This window comes from Nyctereutes procyonoides, unplaced genomic scaffold (genome assembly GCF_905146905.1).
Source record: "Nyctereutes procyonoides isolate TBG_1078 unplaced genomic scaffold, NYPRO_anot_genome, whole genome shotgun sequence".
NCBI classification, from domain to species: domain Eukaryota; kingdom Metazoa; phylum Chordata; class Mammalia; order Carnivora; family Canidae; genus Nyctereutes; species Nyctereutes procyonoides.
Genome location: NW_026575040.1, coordinates 19,839,588 through 19,866,058, shown reverse-complemented (window position 1 = coordinate 19,866,058; position 26,471 = coordinate 19,839,588). Strand labels below are relative to the sequence as shown.

The window sequence follows — 26,471 nt, the reverse complement described above, 5'->3', positions numbered from 1 at the left end:
GAAAGCCACTGCAGACTTTTATGAAAGAGAGGAACACAAAGCATATAGCTTAGAGGGATATTTCCAGCAGCCACATGGAGACTGGGAAGGCACAACAGATGGTCAGGAGGGGATGGGAGAGATGGTGATTTGACTTGTGTCAGTGACAGTGGGAATGAAAAGGAAAGGATTAATTCAAGACATATTTAGGAAGTAGAAAAATCAGTATAACTTCTTAACTCACTGGTTTAGGAGTAAAAGATAACCAAAACTTTGGTTTGGTAACAGAATGAATTAACAGAAAAGATGACTTGAGATGATTATTATAACCAACACTTACTTTTGTAAGCCCTTCTTTTTAAATTTAAATTCAATTAGTCAACAGTAGTATATCATTAGTTTCAGGTGTAGTGTTTAATAATTCATCGGTTGCATACAACACCCAGTATCTAAGCCCTTTAAAATACCAACTCACTTAGGGGCACCAAAGTGGCACTTGGTCAGTTAGATGTCTCTTGATTTCAACTCAGGTCATGATCTCAGGGTTGTGAGATGGAGCCCCAAGTCAGGCTCCATGCTCAGCATGAAGTCTGCTTAGGATTCTCTCTCCCTCTCCGTCTGCCCCTCCTGCTTGTGCACTCTCTCTCTCTCTCTCTCTCTCTCTCTCTAAAATAAATAAATCTATATAAATAAATCAATAAATATTTATAAATAAATAAACACCAACTCATTTAATCCTCACAACAACCCTATGAGGGCTCTAATTTTCAGATGAGAAGATTAATATACAGAAAGGTTAAATAACTTCTCCAAGCTCACTCAACCAGTAAACCATAGAGCCAAGATTTGAACCCAGACACACTACTACAATGCTACAGCATACCAGACATGATCAATTAAATGTCCCTTAGACATGTTGGACATCCAGGGAGTTGTGTTTAACTGGTATTTGGAAAACAGAAGTAGGCTTCAAAAGAGAAATCAGGGTTAACAATATGGATTTTAGAGTTATCAACATAATTGATTCCTGAGGCTATGGGAGAGATAAGATGACCATTCAGAATGAAGGGAAACCCAGAAGGACACTAGGAAGATTTTTTAAACAATAGTCCACAGTCACCAAAGCACAGAGGTGCCAGCTTAAAGACATCAGGACTTTCTCCTTCTTGTGAAACAGGGGAGCCATTCAATATTTGCTGCGTGATAAATCTAGCATTCTCAACTAAAGGTTCCCTGCTTAGATAACATCCGAGAGAAGAGAAACCTAATGGAGTATGAAATGGAGAAAACAAACAAACAAACTGATGCTCTCATTTCTTGGAAGAATGATCTGTATCTGCATTCTCAGGAAGTGGCTCCTGCCTCCAGTGCATCAGCAGTGATGCAAACTCCTCTCCTCAGCAGCCCTCTGATCTCACTCATCCTTTCTCCACCCTCCCACCCCCAACAGAACCCACTACTATTGAGAGGGCAGGGCCCCAGCCATACTGCAGCAACACCAGGAGCACCGAAGCAAGTAAGTAAAGGTTCCCTTGCAAATGAATTAGGGCTTCTTCGAAAATCAGCTTTTCTTTTTAATGGGCTTTACATGACTCATCAGCTATGAGGTATGCAATGCCCGGGGCTCTAGCTATAAATCCACCAAGTGCAGAGGGCAGAAGAAAGGAAGGGTAGTGAAAAGATGAACACAGATCTCAGGAAGCTTTCATCCTAAAAAGAGAAAACAGAAACAGAGGGAAGTGGTGAGCATTTCCTCTTTGAGCACTCAAGTACTGAGGGTCTTGAGAAGGCGGAAACTGGATCAGCAGCGGAGGCAGCCTGAGTTCCGGGACCTGTTCAGAGGTTCAGGTCTCGGTTGCTATGGTGCCATCATGCTGGCCGCAAGGTTTCATCAGCATTTTCTGCCACAGTTCCTGTCGTGTGGGTAGCAGCAGCAAACAAAAAGAAAAAATAATGGTTTTTGTATTCTAATAGCTGCAACCAAGATGGGGATAAACTCCTTTGGAATATATTAAATCCAACCTGATGTCTATGGGTAGGATGCCCTCATGAATAAACACTACTCCCCAAAATATTTTTTTTTTCAAAACTGTGTGTGTGTTAATAATCCAAGAATCTAGACAAAGTCAACTTTTAATTAAGGCTTTTTCCCCACAGTGATTCCTGACAATCGGTGCTCTGGAGTCACAGGAAAAAAGCCTGAACTCACAGCAAAGACAACAAAATGAGGAATTTGGTCAGCGGCCTGGAGTGGAAGTCAGGACATCGCCTTGACTCTGACACCCACCAGCCGCATGACCTGTGTGTCTGCATCCAGATTCCCTCTTCGTGTAAGGACTCACATACAGGGAAGACTATAAGATGAGACACAGTGAGACTCAGCCACCTACAAGCCAAGGAGAGGAGCTTGGAACAGATTCTTCCTCACAGTCCTCAGAATAAACCAACCCTGCAGACATCTGCATCTCAGACAATAAGTGTCTGCTGCTGAGGCCATCCAGTGTGTAGTGCTTTGTCACAGCAGTCCGGGCAAACTGGTGCATGCCCAGAAGTAGACACAATGGTTTAATGAACATCAGACCCCATGAGAACCAAACCCCAGATCTTTCACTCCTGCATACTATCACTAAGCATCTATAAAGGGGGATCCCTGGGTGGCTCAGCAGTTTGGCATCTGCCTTTGGCCCAGGGCGCGATCCCGGGGTCCCGGGATTGAGTTCCGCATCGGGCTCCCAGCATGGAGCCCGCTTCTCCCTCTGCCTGTGTCTCTGCCTCTCTCTCCTCTCTCTAGGACTATCATGAATAAATAATTAAAAAAAAAAAAAAACTAAGCATCTATAAAATATACGGTCCTTTCCTTAACATAACCACAATACCACAGCCAAATCTAACAAAAGTTAACAATTACTTGGGGGTCAAATTTAATTCATAGAAGAAATACACCTAATACTAAAACACATGCTTACATAAAGCTTTCCCCCATTAAAGCTGTAACAATATTAAAAATAAAATCCCAAAAACCCTTAAGCTTAGAGCAATTCCTTAATCAGCTCTCTTATTCAACATATTATCAGAGAATAAAAATCTGTTACTTTGTTAAAGTTAAGAAAAGAAAGGAAAATGCAGTCAGGATTCTTATCCACGATACAGTAACTGAAAATGTATTTTTCAAACTCCACCCCAGAAATTTAGCATGTGTCTTAAAGTCTTTAGTTTAAAAAAAAAAGTTAACATGTGCAGTGGTATTCTATGTTAAATCACACATATTCTAAATACATGAAAATTGGCATGGTGGAATTTGAAACCTCTACAAAAAACATAAATATATATATATATAAACACAAAACTATACCTTGAGGGAGGGAGTATAAGTTGTTTTTCTAAAATTTTAGAAAAGTTGCTCCCAACACTTCACCAATTAGACAACTTCCAATCACATGTCCTCTTCAAAAAGGTTACTTTTTGCCTACATAATACAAAGAGAAATGTTAAAGTCAGAATTGCTTACTTATAAAAGGTTTTCAAAAGAGTCTTTTGAAAAGCAGTCCGCTCCATCAACTTTCAAAATCAGGCATCTCTGTAAAAACCCACAATCCAGCTAATTAGTCTCAGCTGTTCGTCATATGGCCTGCAGACCAGTCAAGTGATTTTCCCCTTTTGAGCTTACTAAAACCCAATTCCACTGGCCTCTCAGACAGAACGTGGCTGTATTAACCTCTTCTGGTGTTACTAGACTAGTACTCCAACTTTCTTTCCCCAATAAAAAAGGAGAATATTTGTTTTCTTGAGAAAGTCTAAGTATTGCATTCTCCAGGCCCTTAAAGGTTATATTAACATTGTTTCTTCACAAATGCAATGCCTGATACAAACCAACAACACAGGAGATCAAATGGAAGTGCAGAAGGAATGGGGCTAGATAACTTACCAGACCTCTCCTGGCCTCCAGACCTATAAATAAAACTGTCTACTGGGAGGTGCACCCAGAATTTTTGCCAGCATTTCAAATTCAACATATCCTGCCCTTGACTTACCTCCTTTGCTCTTCTTTCCAAACCCTGCTTTAGACCCCCTTCTCTTCCTGTGTCTTGAGTAACACAATCCCAACACCCACCCACCAAGAAATCTGACGGTCCACGGTGACTCCTCCCACTCTTCCCCTCCCATTTCCAACTGGCCACCAAGTTCTAGAGATCCTTTCTCCTCCCACCTTTATTCCAAGTTTTTATTAGTTCTTGTCTGGACAGCTACAATCAACCACTTACTTGGTTTTCTGGACTCCAACCTGGCCCTGCTACCAATCCACCTCCCACACCACACCCAAAATGATCTTTCCAAATGCAAATGGATGTCCATCACTCTCCTCTGCAAAACCCGTCACTGACTCCTCACAAGCTCCATAATAAAATCCTTACTCCTTAGACTTCTGCCTTCGGTATCACCCACCATCCCCTGCTCCCTGACTCTAGCCACAAGAACTATTTATAACTCTCTAAAACCAGTGGTTTTCAAAATGTGAAATCAGTATCATCAGCATCAGCAAGACATGGTTAGAAATGCACATTCTTGGGCTCACTCCAGGTGTAGTGAATCAGAAGACATCAGGATGGCAACACGGTCTCTGTTTTAACAAGCCCACCAAGTGATTCTACTACACAATAAACCAAGAACCGCTGCTCTAAGCCCACCAAGCTAGGTTCACCAAAACACGTAGCCCTTTGGCTCCTTCTGCCAATAACGCTAAGTTAGATGCCCTTTCTCTGTGCTTACTCTTTCCTAGAGCTGGTCAACCCTAATGGTGATATCCAATTTATTTCTCCTTCTTGGTTGGTAACTATCTTGGAGACAGGAATTGTATCTTTGGTTCGCTCATCCCACAATCACTTGCTGAGCATATAACGTGTCCCTGAGATGCTGGGCTTAAACTAATTAATCTATTCTTTGTCTCTAGAGGAAGCCACCCTCTAACTTTGGCAGCTTGATGTATGACTGAAAAGCCTATCCAATCTATAAATTCCTATCACTAACCTCAAGAACTGTGGGCAACTAAAAAAGCCCGAACATAACCAATCTGAAATCTCTCAGGGTGAATGTCATGGAATTTTTGGTTCACATCTTATGTTGACTCAGATGGACAGACATGGTTTATAAAGGGAGAGAGAGTGCATTTTCATGAAGATTTACGTACTCCTCTATATTATCTCACAGTAACCTCTAGAATTTGAAGAATAATTTAATAAGGGAATGTACCAAGATTTTTAAATCCCAGATTAAAATTCATTAAATTATCTTTTCTTAATTACAGTAGTTGAGGAAAGTTTCATATTAGCACTTCTCAATCTTCAGCATGCTTAGGACTCTCACAGGGATTTCAATAAAATGTTAATTCTGATTCAATACATCTCAGTTCTCCACTTCTAAGGAGCACTCGGGTGATTCCCAGGTACTACTGATGGTCCTCATCCAAGAATAGCACTTTGAGTAGCAGGTAAAGGTAAAACTTCTATTTTGCATAGAACTCTGGTCTTCCCATTACAGCAAACTTTTTTGACCCCTCTGCATTGAAAGCTTTCTAAAATGTCTTTCCAACTTCAGGATAAAGACGGCTTTCTAAAACACCTTAGTTCTGCTACATCCCCATATCTAACACAGCAAAAATAGATGGGTTTTCTTTTAGACATTAACTCACAAGGACAAAGAGAAAATGATTAGAAACAACAGCAACAAAATGTGGAAGCTAGAAAGTAAATGGACAAGAGATAACTGATTACCAAACCTGGGAAAGGTGATTCTTTATCTGCCACTAGGGAAAGCCAAAAAGCAAGTCATCACAGGATATGCAAAAGAGCTCAGGCATTCAGAGCCCCCAAACATTCCTGGAGGTGACGGGATGGTAAAGACTAAAAATAATGGAAGTTTGCTTAGATCCCAATTCTCTAAATACTGAGATACCTCCACCTCCCACCTACATGCTAGAACTTCCAGAATGCAGGCATTCTCCACAGGCAGGTGGTTCAAATGTTCTTCTCTGGAGAATTCACCTAGCCCCAGAGGGAAGACCTAAAGGAAAAAAACAAGCCTGGGACATACTGATCTGACTAAAATTATGAAATAACTGTTGAGGGTGGGGATGGAAATGGCATACACATGTGATAGAGGTAGGTGGGGAAACGAGTTAAAATTGTCTTTCTCCATGGTAAAGCGTCTAGTCATAGGCATTTAAATAATGCTTGAAACTGAAAATCGACCATAGAAATATCCAGTATGTCATTTAGAGACAAGGGATGTAGCTACGAGCAAGTCACCTAATTATAAGAACTGAAAGCAGTTGTCTCTGCGGAGCAGGAAATGAGCTGGGGGAGGGAACTAATGGTTTTTTATAACAGGCCTGTAGCACTATGTCCATCTATAACCTTAGTAAAATTTTAAAAGTTAACTCATACAAAATACAGTAGTACATCCCACTCCCCTTCCATGGTTTTGCTTTCTGGGGCTTCAGGTACCTGGGGTCAGTAGTGGTCCAGAAGCGGATGATCCCTGAGGATTCATCAGAAGGCCAATAGTTGCCTAACGCTTCATAACAAAGCCTACGTCACTCACCTCACTTCATCCATCATGTAGGCATTTTATCATCTCACATAATCACATGAAGAAGGATGAGTACAGCACAAAAATATATTTTGAAAGGGAGAGAGATGGAGACCACATTCACATAACTTCTACTCAGTATATTGTTATAGTTATTCTATTATTGTTAATCTCTTACTGTACCTAATCTATAAGTTAAACTCTAGCGTAGGTATGTTCGTATAGGAAAAAACATAGTATACGTAGAGTTTAGTACTATCCACAGTTTCAGGCATCCACTGGGGACCTTAGAACATATTCCCTGTGGATAAGGGGGAACTACTGTAAAATGTAATGTCCATGCTTTACTTTTTTTTTCTTGGAGATTCAGGGCATCACAATAAGCATCACTAACTTGTTGTGCTACCTCCTCAGCATCTAAGACCTACAGTATTTAGATCCCCTGCTGGGGATCTGGGCTCTGGAGACTCTGAATCTCAGCTTTATCACTCACTGGCTATGTGATCTTCAACTTCATTAACCTCTCTGTGCTTCAGTTTCTTCATCTATGGAACGAGGATAATAATAGGACTATTTTGTAAGAATTTAATTATGTGATACATATAAGTGCTTAAAATAGTGGTCAGCCCATAGTGTTCAGTAACAGCTATCTTTATTAAGGTCTGTTTCCCCCTGTAATAAATGCCTCCTGATCACCATACTGATTCCACCTTTTGTTCATTTATACTAATTCTCCTTGCTCCCACCTTCAGCCAGATGTCTCTCATCATAGTAATCAGAATGCGTTCCTAGAATAACCACTTCCCCTTCCAATGCTGTTTCTAATTGACAAAGCACCTGGGAACCAAATAATCAAGCTTCTTAGAACTGCACATTGGGGATCCCTGGGTGGCTCAGCGCCTGCCTTCGGCCCAGGGCGCGATCCTGGAGTCTCAGGATCGAGTCCCACGTCGGGCTCCCGGCATGGAGCCTGCTTCTCCTTCCTCCTGTGTCTCTGCCTCTCTCCCTCTCTATGTCTATCATAAACATATCTTTAAAAATTTTTTTTAAAAAACTGCACAAAAATGGAGGAAAGTGGGCACCAAGGAATGTTCTGAAAGTCTGTGAGGCAGAGCAACAAGTTTCAATATTTGAACCATCTATCTAACTACTCAGAACCCTTTTGGGCTTACTTCCTAACTATCAACTGTAGGTCAGTAAGCTGGGTGACACTTAGGGTGACCAACCATCCCAGTTTATCCAGGACTGTTTTTGTTTTAGCACTGACAGTCTTGCATCCCTGAAAACCTCAGTCCCAGCCCTGAGAACCTTCCTGAGCTTGTTTCATCATCTGTAAAATAAAGGGTAATATCTACTTTGAAAGTCTGTTGAGGATTAAATGAGAGAATGTTTGTATACAACCTGACAAATAGTAAGCAGCAAGTGGTAGCTCTAGCCACTGTACTAGTTACAGTTACCAACTCTAATATCAGTGGCAAAATAAATTTTCTTAGATGCTTACCATGTAACTTGGTTATTTTCTTCCTGGCAAAAATAATTTGCCTTATATACAATAGATATTAGGAGACTGAAATGTGTGCCTCTGTGAATTTCCTTCTGCCCTTGCCCTACACAGTTTTATTTCAGAGACTAAGACATATTAAAGATATTTAATATTTCAACATTGCTGACTTCTCCACTGGGCAAAAGCCTGGGAGGATCTAACCATCTTTTGACACATGTATCTTTTTTTATACAATGGGAGACCTGGAGTATTTATGTCTGTAGCTGCTTCCAAACCTTGGACCAATCAGCATGCCACCTCACAAAGAAAGACATCAGGCATCATACCTGACATTCTTTTTTGTTCTCCCAATATCCCCACCTGGTGCCCAAAGCCTGTGAGCACAGGAAATACTGGAAAACCACAGAACCTCAAAAACGTTGAGGAGCACCCAGTCTAACCATTGGGGTTGGAGCCAGGACTAGATTTCTCCAAACTGGCCTGATGCCCACTGGCAGCAGAATCACCTGGAGTACTTGATGAAAATCCAAAGTCCTGGGTTCTATCCAGGCTTCTGAATTAGGCTCTCTGAGAGAGAGGCTAGGGAATTTGCATTTATAACAAGCTTCCCAGGGGATTCCTGGTTAGCTATAAGAAGGTTTGAGAGCAGCTGTTCTAGGGAGACAACAGATAGCAAAACATACAATTACAGTTGGTCAAATGACCTGTAAAGAAGACCATATTTGACCTCTACCAGCCTCCTATTTCAAATCTGTAAAATAAGGATACTAATACTCACCTAGCAGGATGGTGGTAAGAATTAAATGAGGTAAATAATAGCCTTGAACACGGTTTCTCACACATAGGTGCTCAATAAGTATTAATCCTGCCCCCTCCTTCCTTATGTATTGCATTCTAATGAAAATTTATAACAACAGGCCCCTTTTTTGAATAAATGTCACCAAAGAAAGCAGATGGCTAGCCTAAGTTGAGCCTTAATGTTAATAAGTCATGGACTAAAAGGCGGAGGCCAACAGCTTTAACCAATGATTGAATTGCAAAATGTCCCTATGGACAGAGCTTCTCAAACTTGAGTATGCATCAGAATTTTCTGGATGGTTTTAAAATACATACTGTGGGCCCTACCTCCAGAGTTTCAGATTCACTACTTCTGGGCTGAGAATCTGCATTTCTAGCAAGTTCCATATGGTGCTTGCTGGTCGGCCCCAGAACCACACTGATCATCATTCTGCAGCCCCAGAATCCAAAATCTAATTGATCTGACACTTTGTAATAAAAAGGGAAAAAAAATAAAAAATAAAAAGGGAAAACTATGCTATATGCATTTCCTGTTTGACAGCAGACTGGTTAGTTCTATGTAAATAAAGAAAAAAGTAATAAACCAGCAATTTCCGAGGTGCTGCTGCCTCTGCCCTTGAGAATCTTTGTGGTCATGTTCTGTGAACAGTGCAGAGAGAAGGCTGGGAGATTTGAAGGCCATCTCCCTGCTCACCCTATGTGCGACCCTGAGTGAGACACTTGATCTCTCTGAGCCTCGGTTTACATATCTGGAAACAGGGGTGGGCTCAGTCACTGATTCCCAAACCTGGTCGTGCACCATTAACCATTTTGGCGCATTTCAAAGAAAACATGGATTCCCCAGCCCTGACTGTAAACGAACAAATTAGGATCACCAAAGGAGAGACAGAAAAATGTGTGGCTTTGTGTGGGTATGTTTTAATAAGTCTTCCTGTGTGATTTTCACAGGCAGCCAGTTGTGAGGAACCATTACCAGGGTGATCTTTCAGGCCTCTTCCAGCAGTTCAGCTCTCGGATCTTTTTGATTTCTAAGTCCCTATGCCCTGAGTCTGTGCTTACCGAGTAACGGTCTTCTTTTATATTTGCTCCCCATGGAGTTTTACTACAGTACAATAGTCCTCAAAGAAAAAAATCTAGGCTGCTTAACAGTTCCACTTCTCACATATCAATAAACTAGCATTCTGGTTTTAGTTTAAAAAACAAAGTCCAATGTAAGAGAAAATGGGAATCACATAGGACAAAATCTGCAAAGTAATCTTCTCTATCACCGACTGCTCATTTACTCTGTCACTCATTATTAGCATCTGTCATGTGCATGTATGATTCTAGGGGTTAAGCACATAGCACTTCACAAAACACACAAAGTTCCTGCCCTCGTGGAGAGAACATGTTAGCAGCCAAGAGACAGACAATAAGTGAACATAAGGATAAAAATATTTCGAATAGTAATAAACACTGTGAAGACAACAACACAGTAACAGGATAGTGAGTGACCAGCAGCTACTTTCAACAGTCACCAGGGTGAAAGCCATCACCCACTTCTTTGAGGGGGTGATATTTAAAATGAAATCTGAATGATGCCAAGGGACCAGCCAGGTAAGGATCTAGAGAAAAACACATCGAGGATGAGTTAAGGGCAAGTGCAAAGGCTTTGAGGAAAGAATGAGCTTGGCATCTCCTAGGAACAGAAAGGAAGGAGATGAGCCTGGAAGATGGAGGCACAGGGATGAGCTGAGATCATGGAGGTCAGGATGGCCCAGATCATGAGGACCCCAACAGACTACGGTCAGAACATTTGAATCTTGTACCAACTGCAATGGGAAACGGCAGAGGAATTTAAATCAGAAGAAGGATGTGATCTGATTTACATTTTTAAAAGATCACTGGCTTTGTGTGAGGAATGGGGTGTGGCAGAGGCAGTGGGAGGGGGCAAGAATAGGACCAGAAAAGCAGCAACATAGGGAAGAAATCATGGTGGCCTTTAACTGGCAGCTGCCACACGGCCATAGTGAGCACTCAGATCTTTCTGGATGGCTTTAACTTAGGTTAAAATCCTAATATACTGGGCAGCCTGGGTGGCTCAGCGGTTTAGCACCGCCTTTGGCCCAGGTGTGATCCTGGAAACCCGGGATCAAGTCCCACGTCAGGCTCCCTGAATGAAGCCTGCTTCTCCCTCAGCCTGTGTCTCTGCCTCCCTCCCTCTCTCTCTGTGTGTGTTTCTTATGAACAAATAAATAAAATCTTTAAAAAAAAATCCTAATATACTTGTTTCACTTCCTGTAATATTTCAGAAAGGTCAAGGAAGAGACACTGGTTATTAAAGTTCCACCCGAAAGTCATTTCCTTCAAACAAAACAACACAACTTTGTCTTGTCCATGTTACACCTGGTTACAATCAAGAAATATTAGCATAGGGACATGGAGAGAACACAATGGAGAACCAGCAGACAGACTTGTTTTCTAGAACCTTCAATGTCATCAATTAACCATGTGGCATTGAACACAGTTCTAAACCTCTGAGGTAGAAGGCAGGCTGAGCTACCCGGTTTCTACAGCCTACCAGCCCTTAAATTACATGATGCTGTAAGTATAGTAAATAAGGTTTCCCTAGCTGGGTGGCAAAACGGGCTGATGACTTAGGGTAGGCAGTTTTTGTTGTTGACCTTTAAATCTTTCAGGGAGGCTCTAGATAAGCAGAAAACCAGTGTGAATGAAGAAATTGTCCATCTCAATATATCCTTGAGAAACTCTAAAGTCCAAGGCACCCCTGGCACAAGGGTATGGTTGCTGGGTGGAAATATGGGGAGTAGTTACTCCTGGCCAGCTGAAAGCTCATCGTGCCTAGGTGCTGAGAGCACAGGTATCTGAGGAATTTAGAGACCAAGCCTTCAGTCACAATGCTCTCTGTGGGTTTCTGGCAGGCTTCCCCTTATGCTGAATCACATGGCAGACTTCAGACAGGCTGTCATGACAGGGTCCATTTCTATCAAATGGTCCACCTGGCATTCCCATAAGGACCTACTCCATGTGACCTCGGAGGGCAATGGTTCTCAGTCCCAAATACCCAAGAGAATCCTTTGTGGGGACTTTAAAAACAATATCGATATCTATGCCCTATTCTACATTTTATGACTTAGAATTACAGTAAGAGAGAGATGTGAAAGACAACAGTGGTAGAGTCAAGCTAAGTTAACTTTATCTGATGGAGAGAATGTGTAACTCAGGAAAATGCAGACAAGGGAGATTCAGTGATTTGTCTAAGGCAGAGTTTTTCGCTCTCGGCACTGCTAAACTTTGGGCAAGATAATCCTCTGTCATGAGGGGCTGTCCTGTGCCTCTCTATCCACTAAATACCAGTAGTAACTCCTTGATTGTGACAACCAAAACTGTCTCCAGACATTGCCAAATGTCCCCAGGGAAGGAGGAGGTCAAAATCAGACCCAGGAACCACTGGCATGATATCACATAATTATTAGCAATATTAGAGACTAAAACCCAGGCTACAAACTCCCTGCTAGGTTGGCTCCCCCACATTCAAGCAGGAGCTCCAGAACACGGGATGAGTCACTCCCTGAGGAAGCATCACAACTCAATTCATGGCTTTCTGTGCCTAAGCAGAGCAGAGCAATGGACACTTAACCTTGCCCCTGAACACGGAAGCCCAGTCAGGAATAGCCAGCAGCTTGTTTGGCCACATTGGTCTCCTGTATTTAACTAGAATAACAACTTATCTTTTCAAAGGCTGTAGACCTTTTTACTCATTCTTGGGGTCACTCCCTTGTAGTGGTGAGATTTATTATGAAAATTAATCATGTGTTGTAAGAAACAAAGAAATCCTGACTAGAACCATAGGTTACATTTTAAATTTTTGGGGTATCTCAAATGAACATTTAAGTCATAACCTATTTCTATGCATCTTATTCCTCCCTATATTACAGCTACTATAACCAGAATAAAAACACCTTATCATAAGGTTTAGTTAGTTGGCTGAGACCCTGTCTTTGTTTTTAATGATACAAATACACAGTAGATAAGTAACCAGTCATACCCAGATAAGAGCTGACCAGCCCCTCATGTGGTAGGATCAGGGAAGGATAGATAAACTGCAGTTAATAAGAACGAACAGATTTTTTAGTCTCTTGGCAACCAATTTTATTATTATGCTTTGACCTGGCAGCTGGTAAGGCTTTATATGAATTAATCAACAAACCTATGAAAAAACAAGATTAGTGGCTCTGAAACATGGTATTCTAGTGACAGAGAAAGCATGTTCATTTTCAAGGCTGCTTTTTTAAATAGGTATAATTTTAAGATAATAATAAAATAACCCAGTGTTTTATAAGAACACTTATTGATAGGGAAAGGTACCTGTATCTATATAATTTATTCATCCTTCCCATATCTCTTCCATATTTATTGTACCACAATGTTAGGGGATGGGGGATTTCATAGGAGTAGGCCACAAAGCAAGCAGGCTGTCAAGAAGACAATACTGGGTTGTTGTGGAATTATTGTCAGTAAATCCACGGTAATCAAGGCATCTTATAATAAAAACTTAAAAGGGATAAAAATGTTAACACTACCTCAAAAGGAATAAAAACACATTGAATGACAGGATTTCTGGCATCATCACAGGGAATACAACCAAATGGTGACTTTTGACAGTCCTTTGGCTCTCAGAGAAAAGTCAAGTGTGTCTCATGAGAGTGGCTTTGCCTGCCACATTTGGATCTGCGGACTGGAAGGACAGTATGATAAGGGAGTGATCATAGGATGGTGACAACAGAAGTGATTTAGAGTGGAAATTATTGAATCACTATATTGTGCACCTGAAACTAATATAACATATAACACTGTATGTTAACCCTACTAGAATTAAAAAAAAAAAGAAGTGACTAACGGTCAACATAAATATAAACATAAATATATATATATAAAACATAAATATAGATATATAGATATAGATATCTTATGGGAAGGCATTATGCAATAGACAATCCACTGTGCCTGGAATTCCATTCCTGGCTCTGTCACTGACTTTGTGATCCTACAAAGTGACTTAGAGTCTGTGGAGATGAATTTCCTTAACTATAAAAGACTAAAATAAAACTAAATCTTCTTCAACTTCCTTCTATTTCTTATACTCCTTGAGTTTACAAGTCAATCCTCTCTGTCCTTAAAGTTTTTTTTTTTTTAAGTAATCTCTACATGCAATGTGGGGCTTGAACCCTCAACCCTGAGATCAACAGTCACATGCTCTACTGACTGAGCCAGCCAGGCACCACTTGTCTATCCTTAAGATGGACACATGTGCAGTCACCAAAATAAGACATAGCTCAGTCATTCTTTGGACATTATCATGATCAATTCATTTCCTATTCATAAACAGGGGTTTACCAAACTAGAGCTGCCAGATTAAGTACAAGATACTCAGTTAAATTTACATTGCATAAAAACAACAAATAGTTTCTTCATGTAAGTATTTATGGAACATACTTATAGTAAGAAGTTACTCATTGTTTATCCAAAATGCAAATTCTTTTTTTTTTACCTGCTAAATGTAGCACCCTACCTCTGACCCCACATTAAAAGTTTGATTTTTAAGAAACAAAAGTCTGATTCCATATATGTGGGTAGTTCTAAGATGGCTGGGGCCCTAAATGGGAGGCCTTCTCAAGGGTAGCATATACAGAGGCTAAAAACAAACAAATAAGTGAAAAGAGAAAATAACTTTCAGTTTTCCTCTTGAGTAAGTGAGGCATCAAATTTTAGTTAACAGTAGGTAAGATATGAGTAGACCTCACTCATACAAAACAAAGAATGTGGTGAGCCTTCTGTGCTGCTTGACCACACAGGAGGCCAACCAAGCTGGATACTCACTGCTCCACATCTCACCCTCCGGACATAAAGTTAATTACAAACCCTTTATCTCATCCTCCAACTCAGTGCTCCTGTCTGCTTCCAAAGTAATCAGCTTAAGGGAAACCAGATCATAAACTTAAACTTCCTGACCAAGAGGCAGAGGAATAAATGTGGTCTAAGCAAAAACTGCACAAGGCATGAACAGCAAAAGCAGTGAAAGGGAAAAATTACTCTCTTCAGAAGATAATCTTGTTTTGATAATACCATACAATCTTGCTTTTCAGGGGCTCACACTATTTTTTGTTAACTTTAGCTTTATTTAAGTATAACTGACATATAAAATTGCAAGATATTGAAAGTGCACTCATGATAATTTGATGGACATTTACATTGTGAAAGGATTCCCACCCACCCACCTAGTTAGCTAGGAGCTCAGACTTTAAATATGCAAGCTCTTTTATTTTCAGGAAGTTTCAAACATATAATTTACTAGGGAAAAAAAAATATATATCCCATGTATATGTAAAAATAATCCTTTTCCATATTTTGCAGTGAAGATACAGATAGGACAGACACATTCCAAGATAAGTTTAAATAATAATGGATGCAGATTCAAGTTTTAAATAACTTATAAGATCAATTTCCGTACTCTCTAGGCTGATTAATTCCATTTTCACTGAGAAAGGGCAGCAGGAAATCCTACTCAACTGTAGCCAATACTGCTCTATCAGAAGCGGCAGGACAAGATGGACTAAAATAAGATATTTATAGCTGTTGGCTAAGAAAAATTAAATGTATGGACTATAAGTTTTCAATTATAAAAATAAATCCATGTTTATTCATTAACTTATTGGCATACTCAGCAAGAGCTTATCAAACATATAAGACTCAAAAAATCAAAAAATATGGGCACCTGGGTGGCTCAGTGGTTGAGTGTCTGCCTTCAGCTTAGGTTGTGATCCTGGGGTGCTGGGATCAAGCCCTGCATCAGGTTCCCCATGGGACCCTGATTCTCCCTCCACCTATGTCTCTGCCTCTCTCCCCCTGTGTCTCTCATGAACAAATGAATAAAATCTTTAAAAAAAAAAAAAACAACTCAAAAAGTGAGCTGAAGTCATGCTCTTCCTCCAGGATAATATCCTCCAGGATATTACAACCTAGCCATAAGACATAGAAGGCAACATATGCATAAACGGTTGAAGTTGATAGTCTAAAGCAGTTATGTAATTAAATACCAAAATGTGTGTCAGGAGTTGCAATTTCAGTTAGAAGCCAAAGAGAGATTAATTGTAGTGCAAAATATTCATCAAGAAATGAATTTCCATTTTCTTGGACTGGAATTCAGCACAAGCAGCAGTATCACTGGAGGCAGGCCCCAAATGCCCCCACACATTCCGCCCAGGCTCCTCACTGCCACCGTGGGAAGAACCCAAAGCCTTTACCTTTCCAAGGAGGCTAAAGCCATTGTCTTGGGAGAATGAGAGGATAGAATAGAACAGACATAGGAGATGTTAGTGTAACTATGGACATTGCTTCTCTTAGGTGAAGTGTGAAGGCTCAGAGAGAAAGCAACAGTAGAGTGATCCTCATTTCTCAGCTCTCATTCCCTTTTCATTCTTTCTACACATATTTTTAAAGCTTATTACGTGCCAGAAGCCATTCTAGGTGCTATGACCCTAGAACAAGACAAATTTCTGACCTTCATGAAGTCTATTCTACCAGTGGGAGACAACAGCGGCATGTGTGTGTGTGTGTGTGTGTGTGTGTGTGTGTGTGTGATGACAGTTACTGCTATAGATACTCCAAAGAAAAGAAAAACAAGGCAAGGTTAGAGGGCAAAAAATGGTGAGTGGGGTGAGGGATGTTATTTTAGATGGGATGGTTCAAGAAAGCCCCTCTAAAGAAATGACTTTTGACTTGAATGGAACAAGTGAGAAGAACATTTGAGGAAGACATTTGAAGGAAGACTATTCCAGGCAGAGGAAACAGTAAATGCAAAGGTCTTAAGGTGTGGGTGAAGTGGAGTAGACAAGGGGAGAATGATGGAAGACGAAGCCACATACCACATAAGGGGTTTGTAGGCCATGATGAGGACTTTTTCTTCTGAGATAAAAAGCTCTTGGAGAGTTGTGAACAGAGGAGTGAGTGGCATAATGAGCTCTGGCTGCTGCATTGACAGTAGACTGTAGAGTGTGAGGGCAGAAGCAGGGTGGCTCTGCAGGGGGTTTTTGAAGTAATTTCAGTGAGGAAACGATAGGATCTTGGTAGAAGCAGTGGAAATGGTGAGATGGTTTTTATCCTATATACATTATATTTTTCCAAAGTAGAACCATTGAGACTTGCTAAAGAATTAGATGTGGGAATGAGAAAAAGAAAAGAATCAGGGGTCACTCCAGAATGTTTAGTCTGAGAATCTAGAAGAGTAAAATTGCCATTAACTGAGATGGGAAAGATTAAGTGAAAAGCAAATTTGGAAGGGGGAAATCAAGAGTCTGGTTCCCAGAGATTGTTGCCCACTCTCAAACCCTTACATCTGTTCTAAAACCAGAGCAACAGAAATTGAGAAACTGATCTTAAATTTCATATGAAAATTCAAGAGACCCAGGATAGCCAGAACCATTTCAAAAAAAAAAGAGCAAAATGGGAGGACTCACACTTCCTACTCTCAAAACCTACTACATAACTACAATAATAAAGACACTATGATACCAGCATAAGGACAAATAGATGAATGGAGTAGAATTAAGAGAATAGAAATGAATCCTTACAAGTTAAGAAAGAAAGGTTAGGAGAAAGGAAAGAAGGTGGGAAGGTAGGAAGAAAGCCTGAGATAGCTAAATGAGTTTTCCTCAGGCATGAAAATAAAATAAATTCATGATTGAAAAAAAAGAAAGAAAAAGAAAGAGAAAGAAAGAAAGAAAGAAAGAAAGAAAGAAAGAAAGAAAGAAAAAAGAAAGAAAGTAGGAATGAAAACCGACATAAAATACAGGGAAAAAATGATCTTCAGTCAGAATCTTTCAGTACTTTATTAACCTTTCTTAATCTCTAACCATCTGTAGAACCCTGTTTTCCAGATTGTTTTGTCCGTAAAGCAAGTTTTTAGGAAGGCAAAAAGGGGGCCGGGGTGGGGGGGTTAGGAACAATGGATCACGAACAAATTAAATCAGCAATTATTACAGAAAACTTCTAGGTGGTAACACTACTCCCCCCTCCCAACACCCGAGGGAAAAGCCCACCTAAACGGGATAATCCATGGAATAAGAAAAAAAAAAAAAAAAAACAGCTGTTAGCCCACAGACGTAAGGAAGAGGACCCTGGGGCAGACAGAGCATTGTGAAGCCATGTGGCCCAGGTGGCCAGCAGGAGCCATAAAGCTGGGAAGAAGAAGTCGGGGGCTCACCAGATTTGCTTCATTTCAGGCCTGACTTTGCTTAATTAACTGGTGAGCTACCGGGACAAAGACAAGGATTTGGCGACGGTTATCTAAGCTGTCTCCACATCAGCGCTGCCAGCAGACCAGACCCAACCGAGGGCCCGGCTGCCAGGCTGCGGTTCCCGCCCGCCCGCCCGCCCGACAGCCGACAGCCGACAGCCGGGAGGGCCCTCTCGCACCGGCCAGCTGGCTGTCCAGAGCCTCATCAACAGGGGTGCAAAGGCGTTAAATAATTAGGCTGAAAACAACAGGAGGGAGGAGAGAACTCTGGGGCAGAGCAGGGCGTCTGGGAGCTTCCTGGGACCTCCCTCCCCCTCCCCCTTGGGGACCCTGGCACCTGGCCGTCCCCCGGAGGCCCCCGCCGCACCCTGGAGCTGCACCTAAGCAGCGCCTCGCCCAGGCTGCCCCGACCCCCGCGCCGAGGGCCGGCGGGAGGCAAAGCCGCTGTGGGGCGGGCTCGGACGCCAGCCGCCGGCGGGGCTCGCAGCCTCGGGGTCCGGCCCCAGAAGCCGCCCCGCCGTCGCCCGGGGGGAGTCGGAACCCGCCGGCCGCCGGGGTCGCGCGGCGCCTCCCGCACCTCGCGCAGCCGCGGGGCTCACCTGGCCGCACCTCGAGGTCTCCCCGCCGCGGGCCTGCGCGCGCGCCGCGTCCACCCGGGCGGCCCTTTTTGGGTCCTTGGCGGGTATTTTCCGTCTGGCCCCACATCACTTCCCGTAAAGGAGAGCGAGGTGGGGGCGGGACCTCCTGCCACCTCGGGGAGCACCCCCGCCCCACGCCGCCGGGGCGCTAGGCGGGCGCCCCCTCGCGCGCCGCTCCCGGTTCCGCCGCACCCGCCGCGGGGCCCTCCTGGGAGCCACGGGACGGCTCCCGCACGCTTCGTTGGCCGCTACCGGGTGTCCACCGGCCTTTCCTGGAAAGCGTGAAACCTTGAGAGAGAGAGAGAGTTGTCTTCGGGTTGAGGCGCAGGGGGGACATTTACAAACCTCCAGGATCTGTGAGCTGCGGGGGTGCATCCGATCGGCGTCCCCACTGGCGTAGGGGTCCTGAGCAGCAGCGGCAAAGCCGGTCCCACCCAGGGTTCCTGAGGCCCAGGGGGCTCCTGCGCCAGGTGCTCCCTGGCCCAGCTCCCCAGGGGCCACACCCGTGCCGAACGTCCAGCTCTGCCACGCTCCATCCCGCCTCGCCAGCTCCTCCTTCGGATCCGGCTGGGGCCTGGCCTTGCCGGGGCAAGGGAAAGCTCTGGGGTTCTTGGAAATGACAGGAAGGAGAAAAAGTAAAATTCTGGCAGGAAAAAAAAAATAATGCATTTCTGAGAAGGAAATGACAAACGAGGTCTCTGCTTGTACAGTCTAGTTCGGATTATAAAATCACTCTAAATTTCTAAAAGAGAGCAAATCGTTAAAAAAAAAAAAAAGGCAAAATACAGCACCCTAGAGAATAGCAGCTGTAAGGTGAAAACTGCGAGCCTTTGCTGCCTCCCAGCGGCCTCCTTCTCTTAGCGCTGACGAGTGAGTGCGCTTGCTTGGATCTGCAGCTGTGAAGGTGGTTCAGGCCACCCCGGGTTACCACTCAGAGGCAACCAAATTTCTCCTCCAGTGGCGTCGGGGTGTGGACAGTGGCCTTAATTCTGCGGACTCCCAGGCAAAGCACCTCTGAACCAAATAATTCCACATCGAAGCAGAGCAAAATGATTGAAAATCTAATCCAGCTTCTCTTACCACCTGTTCCATCTCACTGATCTGTGTCTACTTCCACCACAAATCTCAGCTGTCCCAGGTCCACCTACCCAACCCCATCATACTCCAGTCTGCAGCTACTCACAGTTTATACTACAATTAGCTTTTCAAATATATGTCCAATTTACAAAATCACTTATAGGATAAATTATATCAAATTGTGAAATATTGAATATGCATTCAATGTAATATTTAAAGGGAAATATAACAGAGTAATGTCAGAGTGAGAGATAACAGGTTTCATCAGGGTGATAGTGTCAAGGGATGTTCCCCAGCTAAGAAAGGCCAAAAGACTGTTGTTGGTAGCGGCTAAGACAGGAAAAGTAGCCCCATGTTCATGTGTAAAGGAGCAGTTCTGGGAGTTACTGATCAGTTAACAACTGAGGTACCAACAATGCATCAACTGCTAATGGCTGATATGCTACAAGGAGAGGCTTCCCCTTCAAGCTTCCCCACTCCTGAAGCCAAGCAGGGCTGTAACAGGAATTTATCAAGAAGGAGATAAAAAAAAAAAATAGACAATGGTAATGTGGCCCATTCATTTCCCTTTCATTCACGGAGTCCAATTTAGGTGCTAGAGATGTAATAGTGAACAAGGAAAATTGGCCCCTGTTGTCAGTAGCTTGATAGATCAACAAGTAAGTAGTTAATTCCAATGTGGTGAGATAAGATCCTCCATAAAGGAAGTAAGAGTGTTACTGGAACACAAGTGACACCAAATCAAGACTTCCCAGAGAAAGTGACATCTAAATTAAGAAGGGTGAACAAGGTAGGAAGATGAAGGAAAAGAGAGCAGAGGAAAGACCTGGAGGCAAAAGAGAGCATCAGTTATTAAAAGAACTGAAAGAAGTTCAGAAAAGCTGAAAAACCAAGTAGAAGGAATCAGAGGAGAAACTGGAGGAAGAGCAGAGGCTGGATTTTGAAGAACCTGGAATGATTATAATTTATTTACCATTTACTATGAGTCAGCCAATATGCTAAGAAGTTTGCATATATCCCCTCATATACTTCTCACAATTGCCCTCTGAAATAAGGACTATTTCTGTCTCTAAATTACAGATAAAGTGAGCCTTAAAGCAATGAAGCAACCTGACCAAGATTATACAGCTGAAAGTGGCACAGTCAGGACTAGAACATAAAACTCATTTTCAAATGGCTACAAGGTTAAGAATGGGTTTCAGAGGCCAATTAGCATGCTGAAATCCAAGTAAGGTATAATAGTAATCTGGTTTAAGAACATGACCATCAGGATGAAGATGAATAAACAGATTTGAGATACTTAGGAGAGTAAATCAAGAAGGCATGATTGTAGGTGGTGAGGGAATGGGAGAAATCCATCAAAATGCCTGTTTCTGGTTTGGGCAACTAGGAACCATTGAGCAAAAGGAAGAGAGTCCTGTTGCAACAGGGTAAAATAGGCCATAATGAACAAGTGTAGGACATTTTAACTTGACATTATCAACATTGGGAGAACGTATAAGTGAGACTGTTCAGTGTGCAATTGAATAAACTGATCCGAGGCACAGAAGACATGAATGGAAGTTATTGCCCAAGGGGTACTCAGAGACATGAAAGTCAATGAGCTAGTCTAGAAAATGTACTAAGAAGCAAAGAGGAGGCTTGAAACAAAACTCAAAGTCTGAGAAAAGAGTGCCAAGGGAAGTAGGAAGAAAACAAAGAGAAAAAGTTATTAGAAAAACTAAATATGTTTAATATATCTTATACCAATTCAAAAACCCTCTCTCTACCACTTCTTACTCTAGTCACAGAACTGGTCACAGTATCTCTGTTGCTATATTTAGCAGTAAAAGGGTATCACGTGGGCAACTTACCTTCAAACAGTTTAGAAAAAAAATAATGTGTGTGTTCATGTGTGAATAAACATATATGGAGAGAGATTAAAGCAAATGTAAAATGCCAACATTTGCAGAATCTGGGTAACAGGTATACAAAAATTTTTTGTGCAATTTTTGTACCTTTTTATCTAAATGTGGCATTATTTCACAATAGTTTTTTTTTAAGAATTTTTAGAAGTCTCTTTAGGAAATCCCATTGGATCAAGCCTAGTGGCCCACTTAAAATCCATCATTTTCTTGGCTTTCTCTCGCACTTTTTTACTCCTACTATCTGCTCTCTTGATCTTAGAATGGATTTGTGATGAAATTGGAGAAACTACCACTTTATTTTTCCATGGAAGGCACTGATGACACTCCTTTCAGGATGCCATTGGTGAGGAGGCCACTGACATGTTTGAAAAGCTCAATGGTGGTTGCTCTTTATGGGCTGAGATTGACAGTTGAAGATGCTGCTGCAACAGGTCTCCCTAGCATAAACTAGAAATAAAAGAATCCCCACTCACTTAAGCTAAAGGCATTCCCTGTCCCCAGCGCTGGTCCCAGGCCTTGCTAAAGCCTGCAGGTAAGTGCACTCCACACAGGGGGTACCTCTGGATCACTTGGCTCTCGTGGCCAAAAGGGCTTGTGTTCCTGGGAACTACAGGATTATAACAACTGGAAAGTCATTTCAGGGAAAGCTACTATCCTGAGGGCACTGCACAGACAACCAACCAAAACATGCCCCCAGTCTGCCTGTAAATAAGGCCCATTTATTTGTTTCACAGCTTTAAACTGATGGACAAACGCTAGGTTTATCAGATATCTCAGACTACAGAGGCACTACTAGGAACATAGCCAGGGAAACACCATCTTTGCACCCTCCCTAGGCTTCATCACAGCTAACTGGTACTTCCCAGAAAGTAGTTTATACACTCATCTGAAGTTCCAATTCTTAAAACTCTAACCGAGGGGACACCTCTGTATCTCCTGGTCTAGGGGTCAGCAGGGTCTACAATTGAGTCCAAAGAATTATATATATTCACATAATTTAAAAGTTCTGCTTAAGGATCTGGCTTCCAATTAGCCTGAACCCAGGTATTGACTGAGATCACAGGTCTTAGCACATCATCAACAGTTGGGACCCATTACGAATAAATCAGTCTACTTAGAAAATCACAAAGGTTTCAAAGACAAAAAAGAGGTAGAGCAAGGTTGAACAATAAAATTCATCTCCTCCATAAGACTAGTCCTTCAAGACTGGGAGAGGTAGCTGTTTTGCATTATACTTAGAAACAAATATGGAGAGTCAAGTCAATTGGAAACAGAAAAATGTGTTCCAAAAAAAGAACAAGACAAAACCTCAGAAAAAGACTTTAATGAGATGCAAAAAAGTAATCTACCTGATAGAGTTCAAAATAATGGGCATAAAGATGCTCTCCAAACTCAGAAGAATGGATAAATATGTGAGAACTTCAACAAAGAGGAAGAAAATATAAGAAAGAACTAAACAGAAATCACAGAGCTGAAGGACATAACTGAAAAATACACAGTGGGGTTCAACAATAGACTAGATGAATCAGAAAAAAGAATCAGTAACCAGGAAGACACAGCAGTAGAACTCACTCAAACAGAGCAGCAAAAAGAAAAAAGAAATTTAAAAAGAGAAGATAGTTTAAGAGACTTATAGAACAACATTAGGCAGAGTAAGATTAGTAATGCAGGGTAAGAGAGAAAAAAGGCAGAATATTTATTTGAAGAAATAATGGCTAAAAATTTACCTAACCTGGGGAAAGAAACAGACATCCAGGTACAGGAAGCATGGAGAACTCCAAACAAGATAAATCCAAGTGATCCACATCAAGAAACATTATAATTAAAGTGTCAAAAGTTAAAGAGAGCATCTTAAAAGCACCAAGAGAAGAACAACTTCTTATATACAGGGGGCCCCTTAAGACTACTGGCAGGTTTTTCAACAGAAAATTGCAAGCCAAAAGAGAGGGGCATAATATATTCAAAGTACTGAAGAAAAAAACCTTCCAACCAGTCATACTCTACCTAGCAAAGCTATCATTCAAAACTGGAGAGGTAAAGATGTTTTCCATATAAGCAAGCATTAAAGGAGTTCATCACTACTAAATCACCTTTACAAGAAATGTTAAAGGGACTTATTTAAGCAGAAAAGAATATGCACTAATATCATCAAGAAAATATAAAAGTAAAGATCTTACTGGTGAAGACAAATACATAGTAAAGTTAGGAGAATAACCACTTATAAAGCTAGTATTAAGGTTAAAAGACAAAAGTAGCAAACATAACCACAACTACAATAATTAGTTAACAAATACACAAAATAAAAAGATGTAAAATATGACATAAAAAACATAAAACATGGTGGGGGAATAAAAATGTAGAAGATTTATAATGTGTCAAAAACTTAAGTTGCTGTTGACTTAAAAAATACTGCTATATACACAGGCTGTTATATATGAACTTCATGGTAACTGCAAAGGAAAAACCTACTACTGATAACACAAAAGATAATGAGAAAAAAAAAAAAAAAACCTAAACATAATACTAAAGAAATTCATCAAACCACAGGGAAAAAAGCAAGAGAAGTAGAAAGGAACAGACAGGAAATACAAAAACATCTGGAAAACAATTAAAATAGCAGTAAATACCTACTTACCAATAATTACTTAAAATGTAAATGGACTAAATCCTCCTATCAAAAGACAGAGTGGAAAAAAAAAAGACATAGAGCAGCTAAATGGATTAAAAGGAAAAAAAAAAAAACAAGACTCATCTATATACTGCCTAAAAGAGAATCTCTTCAGAAGTAATGACAATATAGCCTGAAAGGAAAAAGGTGGAAACAAATATTCCATGTAAATGAAATGAAAATGAAAAAAAGCTGGTGTAGCTGGTATACAGACTTTAAAACAAAGACTATAAAAGACAAAGAAGGGCATTACATAATGAAAAGGCAAGTCAATCAAAAAAGAGTATATAAAAATTATAAATATTTATGCATCTAACATAGGAGCACCTATATATAAAGCAAATATTAACAGACAATAAATGGAGATATTGCCTGCAATACAATAATAATGGTGGACTTTAACACACCAGTTTCCTCAATCATCCAGACAGAAAATCAAAACGGAAACATTGGCTTTAAACAACACATTAGATCAGATGGACTTAATAGAAAAATACATAACATTCAATCCAAAAGCAGCAGAATACACATGCTTCTTAAGTGCATATAAAACATTCTCCAGGACAGATCACATGTTAGGCCACAAAACAAAAAGACCAAAATCATATCAAGCATCTTTTTTATCACAATGGCATGAAACTAAAAAGTGATGACAAGAAGAAAACTGAAAAAATCATAAAATGTAGATTAAACAACATGCTACTGAACAATCAATGGGTCAACAAAGAAATCAAAGAGGAAATCAGAAAATACCTTGAGACAAATGAAATGTAAATATAACAATTCAAAATCCACAGGATGCAGCAAAAGATGTTCTAGTAGGGAAGTTCATAGCAATACATGCTTACCTCAAGAAACAAGGAAAATCTCTAACTTTACATCTAAAGGAACTAGAAAAAGAATAAATAAAGCCCAAAGTTAGTAGAAGGAAGGAAGGAAGGAAGGAAGGAAGGAAGGAAGGAAGGAAGGAAGGAAGGAAGGTCACAGAAATAAATGAAATATAAACTAAAAATAAAATTAAAAAGTCAATGAAACTGGCTCTTTGGAAGGATAAAAAAAATTGACAAACCTTTAGCTAGACTCACCAAAATGAGAAGGCTCAAATAAGTAAGACTAAAAATGAAATAAAAGTTATAACTGATACCGCAGAAATACAAAGGATAGTAAGAGACCTCTATGAATAATTATTTGCTAATGAACTGGACAACATAGAAGAAATGGATAAACCCTTAGAAACATACAATCTTCCAAGACTGAATCATGAAAAAATAGAAAATTGGAATATACAAATTGCCAGTAAGGAAATTGAATCAGTAATCACAAACCTTCCAACAAACAAAACCCCAGGACCAGATGACTTCATTGCTGAATTCTACAAAATATTTAAAGATTTAATATCTATACTTCTCAAACTTTTCCAAAAAGAAAACCAAACAAACAAACAAACAAAAAACTGAAGGGGAGGGAATGCTTCCAAAATCACTTTATAAGGCCCACATTACTACCCTAATTCCAAAACCAGATAAGGATGCCACAAAAAAGAAAATTACAGGTCAATATCCCTGATGAATATAGGTACAAAAATTCTCAGTGAAATATTAGCAAAACAAATTCAACAATACATTAAAACTATCATACACTGTGACCATTGACGTTATAGGAAGAACCCTGCCTTAGGCTGCTGTAACAGAATACCATAAAATGGGTGGCTTAAACCACAAATATTTCCCACAGTTCTGAAGGCTGTGAAGTCCAAAATCAAGGTGCTGGTGGATTTGGTGCCTGGCAAGAAGGCCCTTTTCCCATTTGTACCTTCTTATTATATACTAACATGGCAAAGAGGATGATCATCTCTCCTGTATCTCTTCTTATGAGGGCACTAATTCCATTCCTGAGGGCTCCCCACCCCTACCTTAATTACCTCTCAAAGGTCCCACCTCCAAATACCATCACATTGGAGCTTAGGGATTCAATAAACGAATTTTGCCAGGGACTCTAGGGAGGGGGGGGGCACACTTAA

At 41.0% G+C, this 26,471-nt stretch overlaps 1 protein-coding gene across 4 annotated transcripts in view; it reads right to left on the bottom strand.

Moving 5' to 3' along the window:
- Positions 1-19,281, bottom strand: part of RAB27A (RAB27A, member RAS oncogene family) — a 70,828-nt gene extending 51,547 nt beyond the window's left edge. The window contains exons 1-2 of one of the 4 annotated variants that reach the window (XM_055320257.1): positions 19,145-19,281; positions 3,332-3,445 (exon numbers count right to left, since the gene is read on the bottom strand). The gene's annotated coding sequence lies outside the window, so the exon portion shown is untranslated. Of the gene's footprint in view, positions 1-3,331; positions 3,446-4,010; positions 4,062-18,760; positions 18,883-19,144 lie in introns of those variants that run through there. The other 3 variants (XM_055320254.1, XM_055320256.1, XM_055320260.1) reach the window with 3 other exon arrangements.
- Positions 19,282-26,471: the final 7,190 nt, after the last annotated feature.